Below are 21170 nucleotides of genomic sequence, written 5' to 3'. Positions count from 1 at the left end.
CCGTTCTTTCCTAAGTCTTTTGCTGTCAGATTGTCTGTTCGGTCTTTTTGTTCTGCTCAGTAGGTCAGTTGCCTTCTAGCCAAAATCCACCTTTGGGGAGTTTCTCAGTTTTTAGCTGCAGTAGTTCCACTAAATCCATAACATAGATATTGCTGAAACCTGCTTTTACTTGCGCTTCTGGTGTCTAGCGCTTTGACACTGCTGAGTTACAATACTGTTCTTACTAGGCAGATTGGCCAAACATAGACATATTGTGATGTTCAGCCTTAATCGCTCACATTGCTCTACTCCATCAAGCTGGTGAATTTACGACCCTGATTCGTGGGCATGTTTTTAAAGATGCCATATGATCTCATTTGTTACAAAGCACAGACATACATTTTATTTCAATTAGATGGTAGATTTCAATCAAGCTTTTCAAGCTTTCCTTGATACCATATTCTACACGCCTTCTAGTTCTTGTGTCTAACTTGTGACTAAATTAACTATTTAATACTAATGTCCTAAAAAGAGTTTCCAGGGAGATTTATTTTTCTAAAAGGTTAAAAAGGTCATAAAGGGTTAACAATAACAAATAAGTAATACCTCTACTTCTTAAATGTATTGACACGGTGGTGACAACAGAAATCGGTCATTGATCCACTTTAGCAGCAGCCTTACCATCCTTCAGCCCATTCTTTTAATCCAGAAATGCATTAAGGGTACGGCCATACAATCAGGTTTCTTGATGCTAAAATCATGAGTGGATCATAAAAGAAGAGAAAGTATAAAGAGCAGACACTACATCTGTTATTTGAATTCACTCCTGGATTTGGCTTCCAAAACTGCATCAAGAATTTTTAGCCATACCCTTTGAAGGACCTAAGGGTACAATTTTTGTGCAGGGCTGTTAATTTATGTTAACAGTATACAGTACAGACCAAAAGTTTGGACACACCTTCTCATTCAAAGAGTTTTCTTTATTTTCATGACTATGAAGGCATCAAAACTATGAATTAACACATGTGGAATTATATACATAACAAACAAGTGTGAAACAACTGAAAATCTGTCATATTCTAGGTTCTTCAAAGTAGACACCTTTTGCTTTGATTACTGCTTTGCACACTCTTGGCATTCTTTTGATGAGCTTCAAGAGGTAGTCCCCTGAAATGGACTTCCAACAGTCTTGAAGGAGTTCCCAGAGATGCTTAGCACTTGTTGGCCCTTTTGCCTTCACTCTGCAGTCCAGCTCACCCCAAACCATCTCGATTGGGTTCAGGTCCGGTGACTGTGGAGGCCAGGTCATCTGGCGCAGCACCCCATCACTCTCCCTCATGGTCAAATAGCCCTTACTTTTAAAGTTTTCCCAATTTTTCGGCTGACTGACTGACCTTCATTTCTTAAAGGGAACCTGTCACCTGGATTTTGTGTATAGAGCTGAGGACATGGGTTGCTAGATGGCCGCTAGCACATCCGCAATACCCAGTCCCCATAGCTCTGTGTGCTTTTATTGTGAAAAAAAAACCGATTTGATACATATGCAAATTAACCTGAGATGAGTCCTGTCCCTGACTCATCTCACGTACAGGACTCATCTCAGGTTAATTTGCATATGTATCAAATCGTTTTTTTTTCCACAATAAAAGCACACAGAGCTATGGGGACTGGGTACTGGGGATGTGCTAGCGGCCATCTAGCAGCCCATGTCCTCAGCTCTATACACAAAATCCCGGTGACAGGTTCCCTTTAAAGTAATGATGGCCACTCGTTTTTCTTTACTTAGCTGCTTTTTTCTTGCCATAATACAAATTCTAACAGTCTATTCAGTAGGACTATCAGCTGTGTATCCACCTGACTTCTCCTCAACACAACTGATGGTACCAACCCCATTTAGAGGGCAAGAAATCCCACTTATTAAACCTGACAGGGCACATCTGTGAAGTGAAAACCATTTCAGGGGACTACCTCTTGAAGCTCATCAAGAGAATGCCAAGAGTGTGCAAAGCAGTAATCAAAGCAAAAGGTGGCTACTTTGAAGAACCTAGAATATGACATATTTTCAGATGTTTCACACTTGTTTGTTATGTATATAATTCCACATGTGTTAATTCATAGTTTTGATGCCTTCAGTGTGAATCTACAATTTTCATAGTCATGAAAATAAAGAAAACTCTTTGAATGAGAAGGTGTGTCCAAACTTTTGGTCTGTACTGTATATAGTCACTTCAAAATATGTTATAGTATATACAGAAACTATAGAGTAGCATAAGGGCATGCGGACAAGCATACATTGTAAAACACATGTCACATATAGACATTTCACACGTACTGGATTAGCACTCCCTTGACGCTCAATACTTGAGATCTCTAGCATGCCAGGGGGCCTAAGTTTCCGCTCGCTATCTGACAGTGCCTGGCAAGCTCTATCCCAAGGAAGGAACAGAATGCTGTGCAAGTGGTCTTATCATCCTTTATGTCCATGACTTAAACTTCTTCAAATCCCTCAGGGTATAACAGGTATGGAGAGTGAAGGTAGGACAATAGTGTGACTATGTTAGGTGACCTCTGTAAAAGAAAACGTATCTTAAGGCATATCTTAAGGCAAAAGTAGCAAAAAAATAAAAAAGAAAACAAGTGTTTTCGGATTTAGGTTTTAGCATGTGTTATGTAACAGAACCTATATGCCTTTGGGGACACATGATAGAAAGGAAGGGCATAATAAAGATTATGGACTATCATTGACATTTAGATTAGGGGTAGACATTAATTATTGTGAATATATCATGGGCTGACATCACTAATTGAAAAATTTACAAAGGCATATTAACCTTTTGTATGTTCACATTACAATGTAATACATAACTAGGCTACAAGAGTATAGCACAAGAAATTGAATGCAAATTATTATTTTGGAAAGAACATGAGAAGAACCAAATTGAGCAACCTGTGAGTTCCTGAACTCTGTGGATTATCAAATTTGTGGTACTAATGTGTGATGTTACTTTTGTTTGTCTGGTGCTACCGACACATATGGCTTTGTACTTCTTCAGCAGGTGGGTAGACATAGTTTGGTTAAGCCTTTGAGACATATGATGCCTGTGAGCTGTGACAGCCCATCATTTGTATGTTCCCCCCACCCCTTCACATTTCTGTGAATGATTAATGTGATCTTGATTCTTCCAGCTAGAAACCAGCTCTGAAAAATGTTGTCAAAGCCTCCTACAGTCAACCAACCTAGATCTCGCCCCTACTGGCGTATAGGACACAGCAGAGGTAGGTTAATGTGCTTGTTGAGATGCTGCATTTGCATTAAATGATGGCTATATGAGCAGTTTTTAGGGCTTTCGCTCTTTATTTGACCAATTGCTAAAATTTTCTGGACAAGCTTGTAATATTTCTTAACGGAAGCCTCCTATTCTGTATTACTGATGCTAATCTGTTTGCTGGATTAACAGGGTATTGTTCATGAGTGAAATAGTAACCAGATACTTGTATGTATTTAAACTTTATATTACATAATGTGTAACTGTTGCTGTCAAAAGTAAAGTGTTAGTGATGGCAGAAAAAGAAATAGGGGCATTTTAAAGTCAGTGTTGCCTTAATTTGCACAACATTTATCAAATGGCACCCAATGTTTGATACATTTGGTGCAACTTTAAGTCTAACACTTCTCAAGATGTTATAGCACTTTCTATGTCAACCCTTTACAGGAGTGAGATTGCAACTAAAATGTTGCAGTTGATAAATCTGGCTTCAATCAGCTTGCAGGCTAACCACGACCACTTTCCAAAACTGGACTGAGTGGTGTAAAAATGCAAAATGTCCCAAAATTTTTGCACAAATAAGCTCAAAAAGTCACAAAAGTATCTAAGGAAACATTTGCATGAAAACTGGTTCCTGATAATTTTTCTCATGTAAAGGTGCAGCAGATCACCAGATGAATGAGAAAACGTTTGTTATTATCATTCAAAAGAGCGTTTCTACACGGAGGAACAAAAATACCAAACTTCAAAAAAGCTAAATTTAGCCAACTAAGAGAGGCCATAGGCCTAACTAACTGGGACAAAGTCCTCAAAAATAAAAATACAGCCACAAAATGGGATATCTTTAAAAGCATCCTAAAATCTCATTGTGAGAGGTACATACCGTATGGGAATAAAAGGTTAAGGAACAAAAAGAAACCAATGTGGATAAATAGAACTGTAAAAAAAGCAATAAATGACAAAAAGAAAGCATATAAAACACTAAAACAGGAGGGTAGCACGGAAGCACTGAAAACTATAAGGAAAAAAATAAAACATGTAAAAAACAAATTAAAGCGGCCAAACTAGAGACTAAGAGATTAATTGCCAAAGAGAGTAAAACTAACCCTAAAATGTTCTTCAATTATATAAATGTTAAAAAGTATAAATCTGAAGGTGTCGGCCCTTTAAAGAGTGATGAGGGGGGAGTCGCAGAGAGCGACGAGTAGAAAGCAAAGCTGTGAAATATTTATTTCTCCAATGTATTCACTGAGGAAAATAAACTGTCAGATGACATGCAGAATGTAAAAGTAAATTCCCCATTAAAAGTGTCCTGTCTGACCCAGGAAGAAGTACAGCGGCGTCTTAAAAAGATTAAAATAGACAAATCGCCAGGACCGGATGGCATACACCCCCGTATCCTAAGGGAATTAAGTAATGTCATAGCCAGACCCTTATTTCCTATATTTGCAGACTCTATACTGACAGGGAATGTCCCACAGGATTGGCGCATGGCAAATGTGGTGCCAATATTCAAAAAAGGTCCAAAAACAGAGCCTGGAAACTATAGGCCGGTAAGTTTAACATCTGTCGTGGATAAACTGTTTGAAGGTTTTCTGAGAGATGCTATCTTAGAGCATCTCAACGGAAATAAGCAAATAACGCCATATCAGCATGGCTTCGTGAGGGATCGGTCAAGTTCTAGACTTGACAGCGGCGAATCAATGGATGTCGTATATCTGGACTTCTCCAAAGCATTTGACACTGTACCACATAAAAGGTTAGTATATAAAATGAGAATGCTCGGACTGGGAGAAAACGTCTGTATGTGGGTAAGTAACTGGCTGAGGGATAGAAAACAGAGGGTGGTTATTAACGGTACACACTCAGATTAGGTCACCGTCACTAGTGGGGTACTTCAGGGGTCAGTATTGGGCCCTATTCTCTTCAATATATTTATTAATGATCTTGTAGAAGGCTTGCATAGTAAAGTATCAATTTTCGCAGATGACACTAAACTGTGTAAAGTAATTAACGCTGCAGAGGACAGACAGTATACTGCTACAGAGGGATCTGGATAGATTAGAGGCTTGGGCAGATAAGTGGCAGATGAGGTTTAACACTGACAAATGTAAAGTTATGCACATGGGAAGGAATAATGCAAGTCACCCGTACATACTAAATGGTAAAAGACTCGGTAACACTGACATGGAAAAGGATCTAGGAATTTTAATAAACAGCAAACTAAGCTGCAAAAACCAGGGTCGGGCAGCTGCTGCCAAGGCCAATAAGATAATGGGTTATTAAAATAGTCCTACCACTTTACAAATCGCTAGTTAGACCACACATGGAGTACTGTATACAGTTCTGGGCTCCAGTGAACAAGGCAGACATAGCAGAGCTGGAGAGGGTCCAGAGGAGGGCAACTAAAGTAATAACTGGAATGGGGCAACTACAGTACCCTGAAAGATTATCAAAATTAGGGTTATTCACGTTAGAAAAAAGACGACTGAGGGGAGATCTAATTACTATGTATAAATATATCAGGGGTCAGTACAGAGATCTCTCCCATCACCTATTTATCCCCAGGACTGTGATTGTGACGAGGGGACATCCTCTGCGTCTGGAGGAAAGAAGCTTTGTACACAAACATAGAAAAGGATTCTTTACGGTAAGAGCAGTGAGACTATGGAACTCTCTGCCTGAGGAGGTGGTGATGGCAAGTACAATAAAGGAATTCAAGAGGGTCCTGGATGTGTTTCTGGAGGGTAATAATATTACAGGCTATAGCTACTAGAGAGGGGTCGTTGATCCAAGGAGTTATTCTGATTGCCTGATTGGAGCCGGGAAGGAATTTATTATTCCCCTAAAGTGGGGAAAATTGGCTTCTACCTCACAGGTTTTTTTTTGCCTTCCTCTGGATCAACTTGCAGGATGACAGGCCGAACTGGATGGACAAATGTCTTTTTTCGGCCTTATGTACTATGTTACTAAGTGATTGCATCTTTCATGTGTCACCTAAAATCATTGTGGACAGCACTCCAGCCATGATTCTGTATGGGAACTAGAGATCGCAATAGAGATCATTCGTCTCCCCACAGAGGGGATGATTGCTGCATGTAAATGTGGCTCTACTGCAGTCAGTTAATGGGAGCGAATGGTTCATTGCCTGTGCATTGGTCAATGTAAATGGGTCTATCGGACACTTTCAGGCGGTCAGTATTTTTCTTCAGTATTTGTAAGTCAAAGTCAGGAATGGATCCAAAACACAGAAAAGGCATAAATCTTTCCATTATACTTGCAGTGGCGAAAACCCGACTGCGACCACATCCTTTATATCTCCCATACATGTCTCTTCTTGGCGCGCCACGGCTTTAATTGAAATTAATGGGAGGCAGGAAGGACACAGGCACTGGCGGGTCTACAGCGCAGTTGTCTGCTATGCGCCAGAATTCCGCTGTAAAAACCATCGTGTGAACGTCCTTTAGCCTAGGTTCACTTCATGTTTGGCATCAAAATCCAGTATATATATATATATACACTGGAAAAAAGATCTCATCATTTATACCTGATTTGCCTATAGAATATCATTAGCCAGACTTCTGTCACAAGTGACTTTTTGGACAAGAATGTTTAACTCTTTTGATGGAGGATTAGATTTATAGCATCAATCATAGTCTAATCTGATTTAAAAAAAATAATAATAATTTTAGTCTAATCTAATAAAAAAAAGAGAAGGGGACGGCCAGATTATGATGCCAACTAATATCCATAAAGATATATAACAAATTAACTGATAACTGAAAAAATTTGTCAAATATAAACAGCGCTTGTGTTAACTATCATGGTGGAAGTCGTCAAGGGTAAAATAGACAAAGATAACACACTTCTGCCTACACCACCTACATGCTTAAAGGGTTTTCCAGGTTTCTGATATTGATGACCTATCCTAAGGATAGGTCATCAATATCCCATTGGTGAGAATCAGCTGTTTTGTGCAGCCTCCGATGCTGGAACTAGTACTTTGAATGGAAGAGGGAGCACAGCTCCGTTCAAAGTGTAGTGGCCATGACGGGTTACTGCAGCTCACTGCCCATTCACTTCAGTGGTAGCTTAGCTGCAGTAACCCAGCACGCTAGTTTCAGCGTAAGGGGCTTCAGGGAACAGCTGATCGTGGGGTATTGGGGTGTCAGACTGTCACCAATCATATACTAATGACCTATCCTGAGGCTAGGTCATCTATATCAGGAGCCTGGAAAAACCCCTTTAAATTTCAGTCATAATATAAATGTGATTCCAGTAAATTCATTTTTATGTATCTATATTTACAATATTTGTTAAGAATATCTCATAAGCATATACCATGTTGAACACTTGCCACCTTTTTATATACTTTGATAGCCTGCAGAAACAAGTTACACAGGTACAAATGTACATTGAGCAGCACAAGAGATTATAGTCTAACATGGAAGTGAGAACCTAGCATAAAGCAAGAGAAGAAAGGGACAATTCCGTATCACCATCTGCTGATAGACGGTTTTATTGGTTATCTGTTCAGTTGCATGGATTTTAGGTAGTTGACATCTGATGAATACCATTGTTACTGCAATTGTAAAGCTAATTGCATTTGCACAGTAGGCACATAGGGCATCCTAATGGATGGAGCTGTGTAGTTCTGGGCTCTATAGAATAACTGATCGGTGGTGGTGTGGGGTGTCAGACCCCACTGATCAGATACTGATGGCCTCTCCTGAAGATGAGCCATCAGTATAAAAGCATTAGTTAACCCCTTTGAAACGAGCATGGCTCAACAGGTTTTATCATTGTTTGGCACTCATAAAATGAGAGTTTACTCATTTGTCAGCTGCTCGTTAGGAATATCCGTTTGCCTATGTAAGGCTATGTCTACACGACGACATTTGTAGGGCACAACTACACTGCAACATTTGTAGCGCAACATTTTGTTGTACTAATATCGCGCGACAATTTATATAATGGCAGTCTATGGTGTCGCACTACAACATGCAACATGCTGCGACTGCGACGCAACAGTGGCAGAAAAATCTATCTCGAATGGATTTTTCTGCGACTGTTGCGTCGCAGTCGCAGCATGTCGCATGTTGCAGTGCGACACCATAGACTGCCATTATAAAAATTGTCTCGCGACATTAGTGCAACAAAATGTCGCGAGACAAATGTCGTCGTGTAGACGTAGCCTAAGGGTGCTGTGTGGCACTGCAGCTATTGAACTTAAGAGGGTCACAGCGCAAGTTGCCACAACCACACAATCTCAAAAATCACTGCTGGATTTTTTGAGATTTTTGGGTTGCAGTCATGCTGTGACCCCATTCAGTTCAATGGCATGTTTGATATTCAACTAAATTAAAATAATATTAACAGCTAGTATTGTTAAGGGGTAAAATCTGTTGCCCAATCCACACATAGGTCAATACATGAAGAGGTTCAAGAAGATTTTTGTGGTTTTACTATGAAAAGAATCTGCAACATTTGCTAATAATGCAGGTACTTTAGGTGGAGTGATAGCTTTCAGTCACTGATATAGGACCACCTATTGGACTACTAAGCCCAGGATAAGCAGGGATTTCTATTAATAAAATACAAGTTATATTGAAACAATTCCCACAAACTATATATTAATCTGATCAGCTCTCCCTGCTCTATAACCTGCTGCTGGCAGCTCAGACTGCATTTCATGGTGACAAGTTCCCTTTAAGCAGTGCAACTATATTTAGAACTCTGTTTTAAAGGGGTTTTGTGGGTGTTCAATATTGATGACCTATCCTCAGGATAGGTCATTAATATCAAATCGGCAGGGGTCCACCACCCGGCACCCCCTGCCGATCAGCTGATTGCAAAGGTCGCAGCTCTCACTGGTGCATAGCGGCTGTGCTTGGTATTGCAGCTCAGTCCTATTCACTTGAATGGGACTGAGCTGCATCGAGGCCATGTGACCAATGAACAGGATGTCACATGGCCTAGGAAGACGCTATGGTGCTCATAGATCATCACAGTCTCTGCAAACAGCTAAATGGTGGGAGTCTCAGGTGTCGGACCCCTTCTGATCTGATATTGATGATCTATCATCAATACTGAATATCTGGAAAACCCCTTTAGGGCTCTTTCACACTTGCGTTCTTGTCTTCCGGCATAGAGTTCCGTCGTCGGGGCTCTATGCCGGAAGAATCCTGATCAGGATTATCCTAATGCATTCTGAATGGAGAGAAATCCGTTCAGGATGCATCAGGATGTCTTCAGTTCCGGAACGGAACGTTTTTTGGCCGGAGAAAATACCGCAGCATGCTGCGCTTTTTGCTCCGGCCAAAAATCCGGAACACTTGCCGCAAGGCCGGATCCGGAATTAATGCCCATTGAAAGGCATTGATCCGGATCCGGCCTTAAGCTAAACGTTGTTTCGGCGCATTGCCGGAGCCGACATTTAGCTTTTTCTGAATGGTTACCATGGCTGCCAAGACGCTAAAGTCCTGGCAGCCATGGTAAAGTGTAGTGGGGAGCGGGGAGCAGTGTACTTACCTTCCGTGCGGCTCCCCGGGCGCTCCAGAGTGACGTCAGGGCGCCCCAAGCTCATGGATCATGTGATCACATGGATCACGTCATCCATGCGCATGGGGCGCTCTGACGTCATTCTGGAGCGCCCCGGGAGCCGCACGGACTGTAAGTATACCGCTCCCCCGCTCCCCACTACTACTATGGCAACCAGGACTTTAATAGCGTCCTGGGTGCCATAGTAACACTGAACGCATTTGGAAGACGGTTCCGTCTTCAAATGCTTTCAGTACACTTGCGTTTTTCCGGATCCAGCGTGTAATTCCGGCAAGTGGAGTGCACGCCGGATCCGGACAACGCAAGTGTGAAAGAGGCCTTAGTTAGGCAAAAGAATTTCATTTACCAATACATTTCATCTTAAATGTATCGATTTAGACAAAAGGAACCAGTGAGTGTACCCTTCAAAATTAACAGAACCCCTGTGGATCATAGTGCACAGCAGGTGTATGTCCTCTTAGGCCCCTTGCAGACGAGCGTGAGCGGATTAGGTCCGGGTGCGTTGCGGATGCGTTCAGTGAAAAATGCGCGATTTTGCAAGCAAGTTCATTCAGTTGTTCAGTTTTTATCGCGCGGGTGCAATGCGATTTAATGCGTTTTTTCACGCGCGTGATACAAAACTGAATGTTTACAAACAACATCTCTTAGCAACCATCAGTGAAAAACGTCATTTTTCACGCAGCCCCATTCCCTTCTATGGGGCCTGCGTTGCGTGAAAATGGCAGAATATAGAACATGCTGCGATTTTCATGCAACGCACAAGTGATGTGTGAAAACCAACGCTCATATACACAGACCCATTGAAATGAATAGGTCTGGATTCAGTGCGGGCACAATGCGTTCGCATCACGCATTGCACTCGCGCGGAATACTCGCTCGTGTGAAAGGGGCCTTAGTGATGTAGTGAGGTTGTGAGCACATTCTGCTTTTTTACTTGGAAGTCTTACATAAATGCTATTTTTACCCTGACTGGACTGGCATTCCTAGGGCATCAATGGACTTTAAATATTCAGACTGGGAGTTGTAGTTTTGCAAGTGAAGAGACACACATTGCGGATGTACAGACTACACTATATAATGCAACATTTTGAGGTATGCCTTAATAGTCATAGACACTGCATGACGTTTCTCTCCTTAGAAAGGGCAGATCATCATACGCTGCCTCCACCACAAAGCTTATATCAATGATTGAATATTTTTGTTCATACAAAAGAGGAGACAACAAACATCTTCAATTCTTTATTCTACAATTAGGAATATATTATAAAGTACAGGGTCTTGGACGCTGTATTACACAGATGTAAGTCATTTTGCTGGGTCTACTTCTCATTTAATGGCTTCTGGAAAGAAATGAAAAAAGAAATATTAAACCATGGTCATGCACATCACCATATTCACCCCCTGGGTTGCCGCTTTTTCATTTTTTCTGTAAAACTTATCAAAAAATCATCCAGAAAGACAGATTCAATTTTTATGAAGACATTAGAAAATAATAAAACATAAAGAACATAAGTGATATATGTCTATAACTCAAGTACTAACATGAAGGTATTAATAATTACAATTTTAATAATCCACACGAGATCTAAAAAACATCATGGAAACCATTTTGTTAACAACAGTGGAAAAAGTCCCTTGTTTTGCAGACTGTCCAGTAACTTATGGATGGCTAGCAATCCCTGTTTTACTGCCCATAGCCTTTGGTTATCCCAGTAACGCCCATACTAACCTTAGTACTAACGTCTCGGCTCTTTGCTCTCAGTTTGTTGACTTGAGATTCTGCAATGTCTGCTCTTTCATCAGCTTCATCCAGTTCATGCTGGACTTTACGGAACTTGGACAAGTTTGTGTTCGCTTGTTCCTCCTGAACATGATAAAAAAAGTTTGGGTAAGAGACCACTGGATAAGTTTAATCTATTTGAGGGGCATTAGGGGGCATTAGGGGGCTCATTATAGGTGTTGGATAACCCCTTTAAGGTTCTAAAGATACATAATCTAAAACAGAATAATGTGGGAGGTTTTTTTCCCCATTGATTTCATGAAATGTGGACTTCATTTCTACCTCTTTATATGGTGTTGGATAAGCTAAGATAACTAAGAGAGGGGGAGTAACATGAGAAGCAAGCAAAATCATGACAAGTACTTACAGCTTCTTCTGCTTGTCTCTTATAAGCCTTCACTTTTAGTTGCAGCTTATCAATAAGGTCCTGCAGATGGGCCAAGTTCTTTCTGTCTTCTTCAGTCTACAGATCAAAAACAATGTGAGACACTATAGACGTGAATGGCAACATAATCAGATGAAGATCAGTGGGGAAAATAATGGTACATAAGCAGAACATTGTAAAAGAAGAAAACACCATAAAATGAGGCAATAAAAAAAAATTATTACATATCTATAGAAAATTTGAAATGCGTTTTATACCCAATTTTACTATCTCTTATGTTATAAACCTTGAATTATAGCTGGTGAAGCTTTACTCCATACCTGGTAAGTGAGTTCTTTAATGCGTCTCTCATACTTCCTCATGCCCTTTACAGACTCTGCACTGCGCTTCTGCTCGGCCTCCAGCTCATTGTCCAGTTCCCGGACTCGAGCCTCCAGCTTCTGCACCTGCTTCTTACCACCTTTCATGGCAATCTGCTCAGCCTCATCCAAACGTTGCTGAAGATCCTTGATTGTTTGCTCCATGTTCTTCTTCATCCTTTCTAGGTGAGCACTGGTGTCCTGCTCCTTCTTCAGTTCCTCTGCCATCATGGCAGCCTGTCACGAGGAGATAATGTAACATGTATATTGTTTTACTAAGTTCATATCTATTGAGATATCCAGTTGTGTAAATGTATGCTTATGTTCATGATACTGAGGGCCCTTTTACATGGTCCAGTGATTGGCCAAATGAACAATTGCCTTATGTAAACGTCTTGCCTTCAGGCGACAAATAAGTTCATTTGTCACTGATCACATCTTTTATGCAGTCCTACAAATGATTGTTTCTTGGCAGCACATCTTCCCGTGTAAACAGGGGGATGAGATGCCATCAATATGTAAACTGTGTGGGGATGAACAATCGTACTAACAATTGTTTGTTCACATACAGTTCTATGATTGCTAAATTCAAATGTTCAAAACAATAACTGATTAACATCATGTATTGTCAATCTCTTTAAAGATTACTCTGTTCATGTAGAGCACCTTTAACCCCTTACTGACCGTCCACACACCTTTTTACAGGGGTCACTAATGGACCTTAGGCAGCACTGCCACCTTTTTAAGGTGGCCCAGTCTAAGCGCTGCAGAGAGTGGGGGCTTGGCTCTCACCAGCAGAAGCGGCGATCTGGGCCATTTAGCCCCTTAGATGCTGCAGTCAACAGCGAACGCAGCATGTAAGTGGTATACAAAGGACTCCCTCTATCTTTTATTGACATCCCAAATGACAAATGCAAATTACATCGTGGGATGCCGATATCTCTGCATGGCAGTATTAAGCCTACTAAAAGCCCTAGCGCTGCCTGCAATGTATCCTAGCCCGCCGCTCCTCTCTGCTGGTGACTGTCAGTATAGCACTAATAGTATAATTGTCTTATTCTGCAAAAGCAATACAAGGGAATTATAGAAGCAATCAAAAGATCGCATTACAATCTCCCTGTGGGAAAATGGTTTTAAAAAAAGTAAAGAAAATGTTTTATTACATTTAAAAAAAATTCAAAGTAAAAAATATCCTTTTTTTCCATTGAAAACATGCTTTTTAAATGGCAAAAAATGGCAAAAATAAAATCTCATCCACTTTTTTTGTATTGCTGCATCTATAATGACCCCCACTACCCAAATCTCATGTGAACGCAATAAAAAATTGATGCTTTTTGCTTATATACTACAAAAGAAACAGAATAAAAGCAATAAAAAAAAGTTATGTACCCCAAAATGATACCAATGAAAGCTACAAGTCATCCCTCATACATCTCCAAAGAAAGAAAAATAGAAAAAAAACTATGGGTCTTGGGATGCAGTGATGCAAAAACATTTTCTTCTTTTTTTTTTTTATTTTTAAAAAGGGTTTTTATTGTGCAAAAGTGGTAAAAAAAAACAACTACATACCGTATATACTCGAGTATAAGCCGACCCGAGTATAAGCCGAGGCCCCTAATTTTACCCCCAAAAAATGGGAAAAATTATTGACTCGAGTATAAGACTAGGGTGGGAAATGCAGCTATAATGCAGAGTGTATGTGTATATAATGCACACACTCTACATTATATACACACATCTGCAAGAGGGTGCTCAGATTGATGGGAGTCTGACTCTCACTCCCTGTATTTAATGCAGAGTGTGTGCATTATATACACACACACTCTGCATTAAATACAGGGAGCCATCCACAGATCTCCCCCCTAAACAGTGCCATCCACAGATCTCCCCCCTAAACAGTGCCATCCACAGATCCCCCCTAAACAGTGCCATCCACAGAACCCCCCATCTGTGGATGGCACTGTTTAGGGGGGAGATCTGTGGATGGCACTGTTTAGGGGGGAGATCTGTGGATGGCACTGCCATCCACAGATCCCCTACAGTGCCATCCACAGATCCCCCTCCCCGACGCTCACAGCAGTATATTTATAAAATAATCAGTAACTACTTTAACTTTAATCATTGCTCATTGCTGAGCTCTTTACTCTGATTATTTGGATATCTGACTTTGTTTTAGCTCCGGTAATAGCAGGCAGTGCGGGCGGGCGGCGCTCACTCACTGACGTCATGAGCCTGCTTCTCCCACTAGGCGGCGCAGGCACGTGACATCAGTGAGTGAGCACCGCCCCCCGCACTGCCTGCTATTACCGGAGCTAAAACAAAGTAAGATAGCCAAATAAATAATCCAGGGCTTTACTCATTATCTCCTGGGGGGCCCCGTGGGCCCCCCTGACTTAGGGGCCCGGTCGCAATTGCGACCGCTGCGACCCCTATAGCTACGCCACTGTTGGTCTGTATTATGGCAATGTAAGTTGCCATAATACAGACCTAGACTCGAGTATAAGACGAGGGGGCTTTTTGAGCACAAAAATATGTGCCAAAAAACTCGTCTTATACCCGAGTATATACGGTATTTAGTATCGCTATTGTGACTCAGAGTAAACGAATCATGTGATTTATACCAAAAAATTAACACTGCAAAATGTTTAACCTAAAAACTCAATAGCAGTATTGCTGTTTTTCCCATCCCCAAAAAATTTATAATAAAAGTTAATTAGGAAGCTATGTGTACCCCAAAATGGCACCATTAAAAACTACAACTTGTCCTGCAAAAACAAGCTCTCATACAGCTATATTGATGAGAAATAAAAAAGTTATCGCTCTTGGAAGGCAACAATGGAAAATTGAAAAATTGTTTGCCCATTTAAGAGGTTGTCTCAATTCATCAAATGGCATTTTTTATGTAGACAAAGTTAAAACGGGTGTCTTGCCATTTATACTGATGACTTATCATCAGCATAGGTCATCAATATCTGATCCTTGGGGTCAGACACCCGGCACCCCTGCCGATCAGGCGTTTGAAGAGGAGATGCGCTCCATTCGAGCACTGCTTCCATTTAATACAAGCCACTTACTAATGTATTGTGATTGCCCATATTGCCTCCTTTGCTGGCTTCATTCATTTTTCCACCACATTATTCCATGTCTGTTTTCATGGTTATGACCACCCTGCAACCAGCAGTTGTGTTAGTGCTTGCATACTATAGGAAAAAGCACCAGTCTATGGGCACTCCTATGGTGCTTTTTTCTATAGTGTGCAAGCTCGACCACCAGTAGTGGATTGCAGGGTGGTCGTAACCAAGGAAAGGTGCAGTGTATAATGTGATGGAAATTTTTTTTACAGCCAGCAAAGGAGGCAATAGGGACAATCACAATACATTAATAAGTGCTTTGTATTAACTTTGTCTAGTTGTAAAGTCCTTGCTGAATTGACACAACCCCTTTAAACATGAGATCAGCCGACAAACAAGTGTTTGCTGGTTTTTTATTTGATCAGGGAAGTGATAGGGAAGGAAAGTTTGTTCGATCGAGCATCAGCCTGAGTAAAAGTGGCTTAATATATGAATTCAGACTTCATAAGGTAAAAAGGACAGAATATTGTGGGTCAGTAGAGACACATGATCATAGTCTGCTGATTTTGCATATTAATGTATAAATCTTTGAATATATAAATTTTGTCCCATACTGTATACGTTAAAGTTACTTTACTACTGCACTTCCAAATACATCTCCACCCATTATATGGAGATCTAAACAGGAAACATTTTTTTTTATTGCATACATCCGTGATTGCTTTCTTGGCTTTTTCCTCTGCGTTGCGACATTCCTGAACGGCTTCCTCCACCTCTGTTTGCAACTGGGAAAGATCAGCCTCCATCTTCTTCTTCTGATTGATTAGGCTAGTGTTCTGTTCAAGAAATGAAATACATAATTAGACATTTGAAGGTCACCTTGGAAGACTGAAATGAGAACTTGCTGACCATTCATTGTCGAAATGTTGGTGGAGAAAGGGTTAGGCTATTGTTAGGAAGACAAAAGGCAATGGAACAGTCCATTTATAGAACTAACTAGGCAACTATATATGGAACTGAAATAAGTGTTGTTGGAGATCCTATTCTGGGAGCTGAAATCAAGAGAAGATGAGCCTGATTAAGTATGTCGAGTTTTACATTTATCTTCTGACCTGTGAGTGCAGAAGTTGGACTCTCTCACTGGTTTCTATCAGCTCCTGCTCTGCGAGCTTGCGCCCTCTCTCGGTCTGCTCCACCAGAGACCGCAGTTCCTCCAGTTCAGCCTGGAGCAGTGTGTTCCTCCTCTCCACAAGTGCATAATTTTCCTTCAAGTCTTCACTTGCTCTTAAGGCATCATCTAGTTGGATTTGAGTATCCTGTGAGATTACAAAGAGTTTACTATTTCAAGTGCAACCGATATACTACCATAAGCAATTTACACTGTAATTATCAAGTTATTTGCCTGCATTATATTAGATTATACAGCCACATAATGGTTTCTTATATTCACAATATACATCATGTAGATAAATTTAGGTAAAGCACACGAATGGGCTTGTGTCAAACAGCACAGGGGTTTAGAGCAAGCAGCAAATCAAATATTCCAATAGTCACAAAACCTTCAGGTAGCCTTGCAAGTTCTTGACTTGTTTCTGTGCCTCAATGGCTGCACGATTAGCTTGGCTAAGATGAACCTCCATCTCATTCAGATCTCCTTCCATTTTCTTCTTTATTCTCAATGCCTCGTTACGGCTTCTGGTTTCGGCCTCCAGTGATGTTTGCAGTGAATCAACTACTCTTTGGTGATTTCTCTTAGCCTGCTCAATTTCTTCATCCTTTTCAGCCAACTTGCGCTCAAAGTCAGTCTTAACTTGATGCAGTTCCAGCTGGATACGCAGAATCTTACCCTCCTCATGCTCCAGGGAAGCCTATAAAGGATTAACAGAGAAAACACCCAGTCAGACTCCAATCTTTTCTAATTTGTCATTTAGAAAATTATTATTTTTAATAACTTTGTTGCACAAAGAAGTGTTTATATCTACCCTACCTTCAGTAAAGCTGGATTTATATGGGCCGACTGACCTGCCTATTGTCGGGAAGGAAGTGTTCCTTCTCTACAGTCAGCTGCTTATTCAGTGAAGGAGACTACTGCTATTGCGACCCCTCGTCCTCATACAGAATCATGGTTTATGATGGTTGCAGATCCTTGTTTAGACAGCATGAGCTGCTGCCCAGAAGCCATGATCGGTGGTGCCTGCATGAACGACAAGATCTCCCGATGAACGAGCATTTTGCTCGTTCATCAGGTGATCGGTGGCACATTTAGACGGCCAGATTGTCAGGAACGACCGTTTGCAGGAACAGTCTTTCCCGATTCTCAGGCCATTTCAAAGCACCTTAACTATTAATTCAGGTCAGGTGATTGACTTGGCCATTGCAATACATTCCACTTCTTTCCCTTAAAAAACTCTTTGGTTGCTTTTGCAGTATGCTTTGGGTCATTGTCCATCTGCACTGTGAAGCGCCGTCCAATGAGTTCTGAAACATTTGGCTGAATATGAGCAGATAATATTGCCCGAAACACTTCAGAATTCATCCTGCTGCTTTTGTCAGCAGTCACATCATCAATAAATACAAGAGAACCAGTTCCATTGGCAGCCATACATGCCCACGCCATGACACTACCACCACCATGCTTCACTGATGAGGTGGTATGCTTAGGATCATGAGATGTTTGTTATTGCGACTAAGGTTGAGCGAATCCGAACTGCGAACTTCAGGTTCGTAACGAACATTGCGAGTTCGGGTACCTGGACCTGAACCCAGACTGTTTCACTAAAGTTCGAGTTTGGGTTTGGTGTTCGGGTGATTTTATTATTTTCCATTATATCATGGTTGTTGAGGAAGGGTGGCAGGTATACATAGATATATATGCATGCCTACTGGGGCATGCATATATGTATATATTAGCGGTGCATAATGTTCCCCTCAGAGGGTGATGTGCGCAGATGTGCCCAGCACCTGCGCCCATCCGCCTCTGATATTCCCCAGGGGCTCATTCATGCCCCTGTGGGAATTCATATGTATGTGCCCCCTTAATATATGCCCCCTTATCATATATGTATATGCCCCCTTAATATATGCCCCCTTAATATATATATATATATATATATATATTGCCCCCTTAATATATGCCCCCTTATATATATATATATATATGCCCCCTATGTGTATCCATTCATATATGTTTATGGATGTGCCTCAAGCATCCATAAACATATATGGCAGTTGCTCGGGTGCCCCCGCTCAGATGCGTCTGCTGGGGGTGGTGGAGGAGACCGACAGTTGGACAATTATGTCCAGCGTCGGCCTCTACAAAGGACAGAGGATCAATAAGATCCTCTGCCCTTTGTCACCATCTCCGGCCGCGCCTGAGATGATGCTCCTAGCAGAGACATGGGAACAAAGAGTTTCCATGCCCCTGTGAGTGGCTGACCTCCGGCGCTGTAATTACAGCGCCGGAGGTAGGCGTCCGCTTCACAGGCGGGAGGATCAAAGGATCCCCCCTCCTGGAAGCGCGCTCTGAGATCCTCGGGCCGGCGCGGTGACGTCATATCACCGCGCCGGCCAACGAGTTCAGGCCGGCGGTGCGCATGCGCACGGCGGCAATGGAGGGACTGCGAGCGGGCGCTGCCAAGCTTAAATAGGCTGGCGGTGCTCCGCTCAGCAGTCCAGCAGATCACCGGCAAGGAGAATCATCCCCTGGACAAACGAGCCCCCCTGGACAACAAGCATTATACCCTAAGTATTATATATCCCCTGCTATATACCCCCCTGATCTATATACCCCCCTGATCCTATCTTGATATCTCCTGCTATATACCCCCCTGATCCTATCTTGATCTTGATATCCCCTGCTATATACCCCCCTGCACCTATCTTGATCCCCTGCTATATACCCCCCCTGCTCTATCTATATACCCCCCTGCTATATACCCAACCTGCTACTCCCCTGCTATACACCCCTGGTAACCCTATACACCCCTGGTAACCCTATACACCCCTGGTAACCCTACACACCCCTGGTCACCCCTGGTAACCCTACCCTGCATACCCCTGGTAACCCTCTGTATCCCTACCCATTTACCCCTATTACCCCTGATAATCCTACACCCCTGGTAACCCTTTAATGCTTTGTGGTCGGCTTACACCCTTGTAAGACCACCGTCAACCTTTGTCTACCCCATAGGGATAGTATATAGTACTAGGTGGGTGGGCTGTTAATATTGAATGTGTGTATCGTATAGATAGTTTGTGGGTGGAATTGGGAACGTGTAGTGTAGTTTAGTACTGTATATTTAGTGCTGTATTGTTAGTGCGCTGCGTGATTAATAAATACTGTGTTTGGTTTATAACTATCTGTGTGGCGTGTAGTTATTGGCAATAGTTAGTCTAGTAAGGCGCATGCAGCTAGTGTAGCGATTAGTGTAAAGCATAGCGAAAGTATTATTGTTATATAAAGGCATAAATAGGCGGAGTTATCAATAGACAGCTCCTCCCATTTATGAATATTAATTAGCAATATTTGCATAAATATTGGTGATTAATATTCCCCCTTTACAATGTTTATAACGGAAAATAATAGCATTCTTAAGACAGAATGCTAAATAAAATGGCCATTGAGGGGTTAAAAATAATAAAAAACAACTCACTTCATCCACTTGATTGCGCAGTTGGTATCCTCTTCTTCTTTCTGCAGGACCTGCAAAAGAACGTGCGATGACGTCACCGTGCTCACCACATGGTGAGCGCGGTGACGTCATCGCAAGTCCTTTGGCAGGTCCTGCAGAAAGAAGAAAGAAGAGGATACCGGCTGCACGATCAAGTGGATGAGGTGAGATTTTTTAATTATTTTTAACCCCTCAATGGCCATTTTATTTAGCATTCTGTCTTAAGAATGCTATTATTTTTTGTTATAACCATGTTATAACGAAAAATAATAAAGTGAAGTTCAGGTCCCCATTGACTTTAATGGGGTCCGCGATTGAGTTCAAGTTCGGGTCAAGTTCGGGTCCCGAACCCGAACTTTGACCTGAAGTTTGGCCGAACCTGGCAAACCCAGCAAACCCAAACTTCCACAGGTTCGCTCATCCCTAATTACGACCCATCCCTGCGTTTTTAGTGATAAATGAATTTGTTTCCTCACCTCTGCTTCTTCCAGTGCAGATTGTATTTCCATTTTCTCCTGTTCAAGTTGTTTTCGTACCTTCTCCAGCTCATGGATGCTTTTCCCACTCTCACCTAGCTGTTCCGTGAGGTCTGAGATTTCCTCTGATGTTCAGACATATAAGACAAATTCTTATTGTTCCAATATCCCATAACTAATTCTAATCTAATGGAACAAATATGACAGAGACAGGCACTCCTCATCTGAAAACATCCAGAACCAGTGTACTTTCTATACAAACATTTAATGTGCAACCATTAAATGTTTGTATAGAAAGTACACTGGTTCTGGATGTTTTCAGATGAGGAGTGCCTGTCTCTGCCATATTTGTATCCTTAAGTATTGATGGGGTGAATCAATTCGACAGAGCACCATATCCATAACTACAGACAGGTGAGCCGCTATAATCAATTTATTCAGTATTCTAATCTAATGGAAGTCTCTAGCATGTCAAATGTACTGTATAGGCTCATATTTCTCTTACCTTGTAGATTCTTATTCTCCCTCTTAAAGGTCTCCAAATGTTCCAGAGACTCTTCATAGGCATTCTTTAATTTGAATAATTCTGTGCTGAGGGAACGAGCTTCTTTCTGAGAGGACTC

At 41.6% G+C, this 21170-nt stretch overlaps 1 protein-coding gene and 1 long non-coding RNA gene across 3 annotated transcripts in view; one reads left to right on the top strand and one right to left on the bottom strand.

The window, feature by feature from the left end:
- The window catches only part of LOC120989043 (myosin-6), a 117889-nt gene that overhangs the window by 35082 nt on the left and 61637 nt on the right, over positions 1 to 21170 (bottom strand). The gene's annotated exons all lie outside the window — the stretch shown is intronic.
- Positions 3170 to 21170, top strand: part of LOC120989045 — a 38929-nt gene continuing 20928 nt past the window's right edge. Inside the window, exons 1-3 of the long non-coding RNA XR_005776220.1 lie at positions 3170 to 3255; positions 11610 to 11694; positions 12345 to 12516. This is a non-coding gene — a long non-coding RNA (uncharacterized LOC120989045). The remainder of the gene's footprint in view (positions 3256 to 11609; positions 11695 to 12344; positions 12517 to 21170) is intronic.

The sequence above is a fragment of the Bufo bufo genome, chromosome 2, assembly GCF_905171765.1.
Source record: "Bufo bufo chromosome 2, aBufBuf1.1, whole genome shotgun sequence".
Taxonomy (NCBI): Eukaryota; Metazoa; Chordata; class Amphibia; order Anura; family Bufonidae; genus Bufo; species Bufo bufo.
Note: the sequence above shows the minus strand (reverse complement) of the source record. Positions and strands in the feature narration are given on the sequence as shown.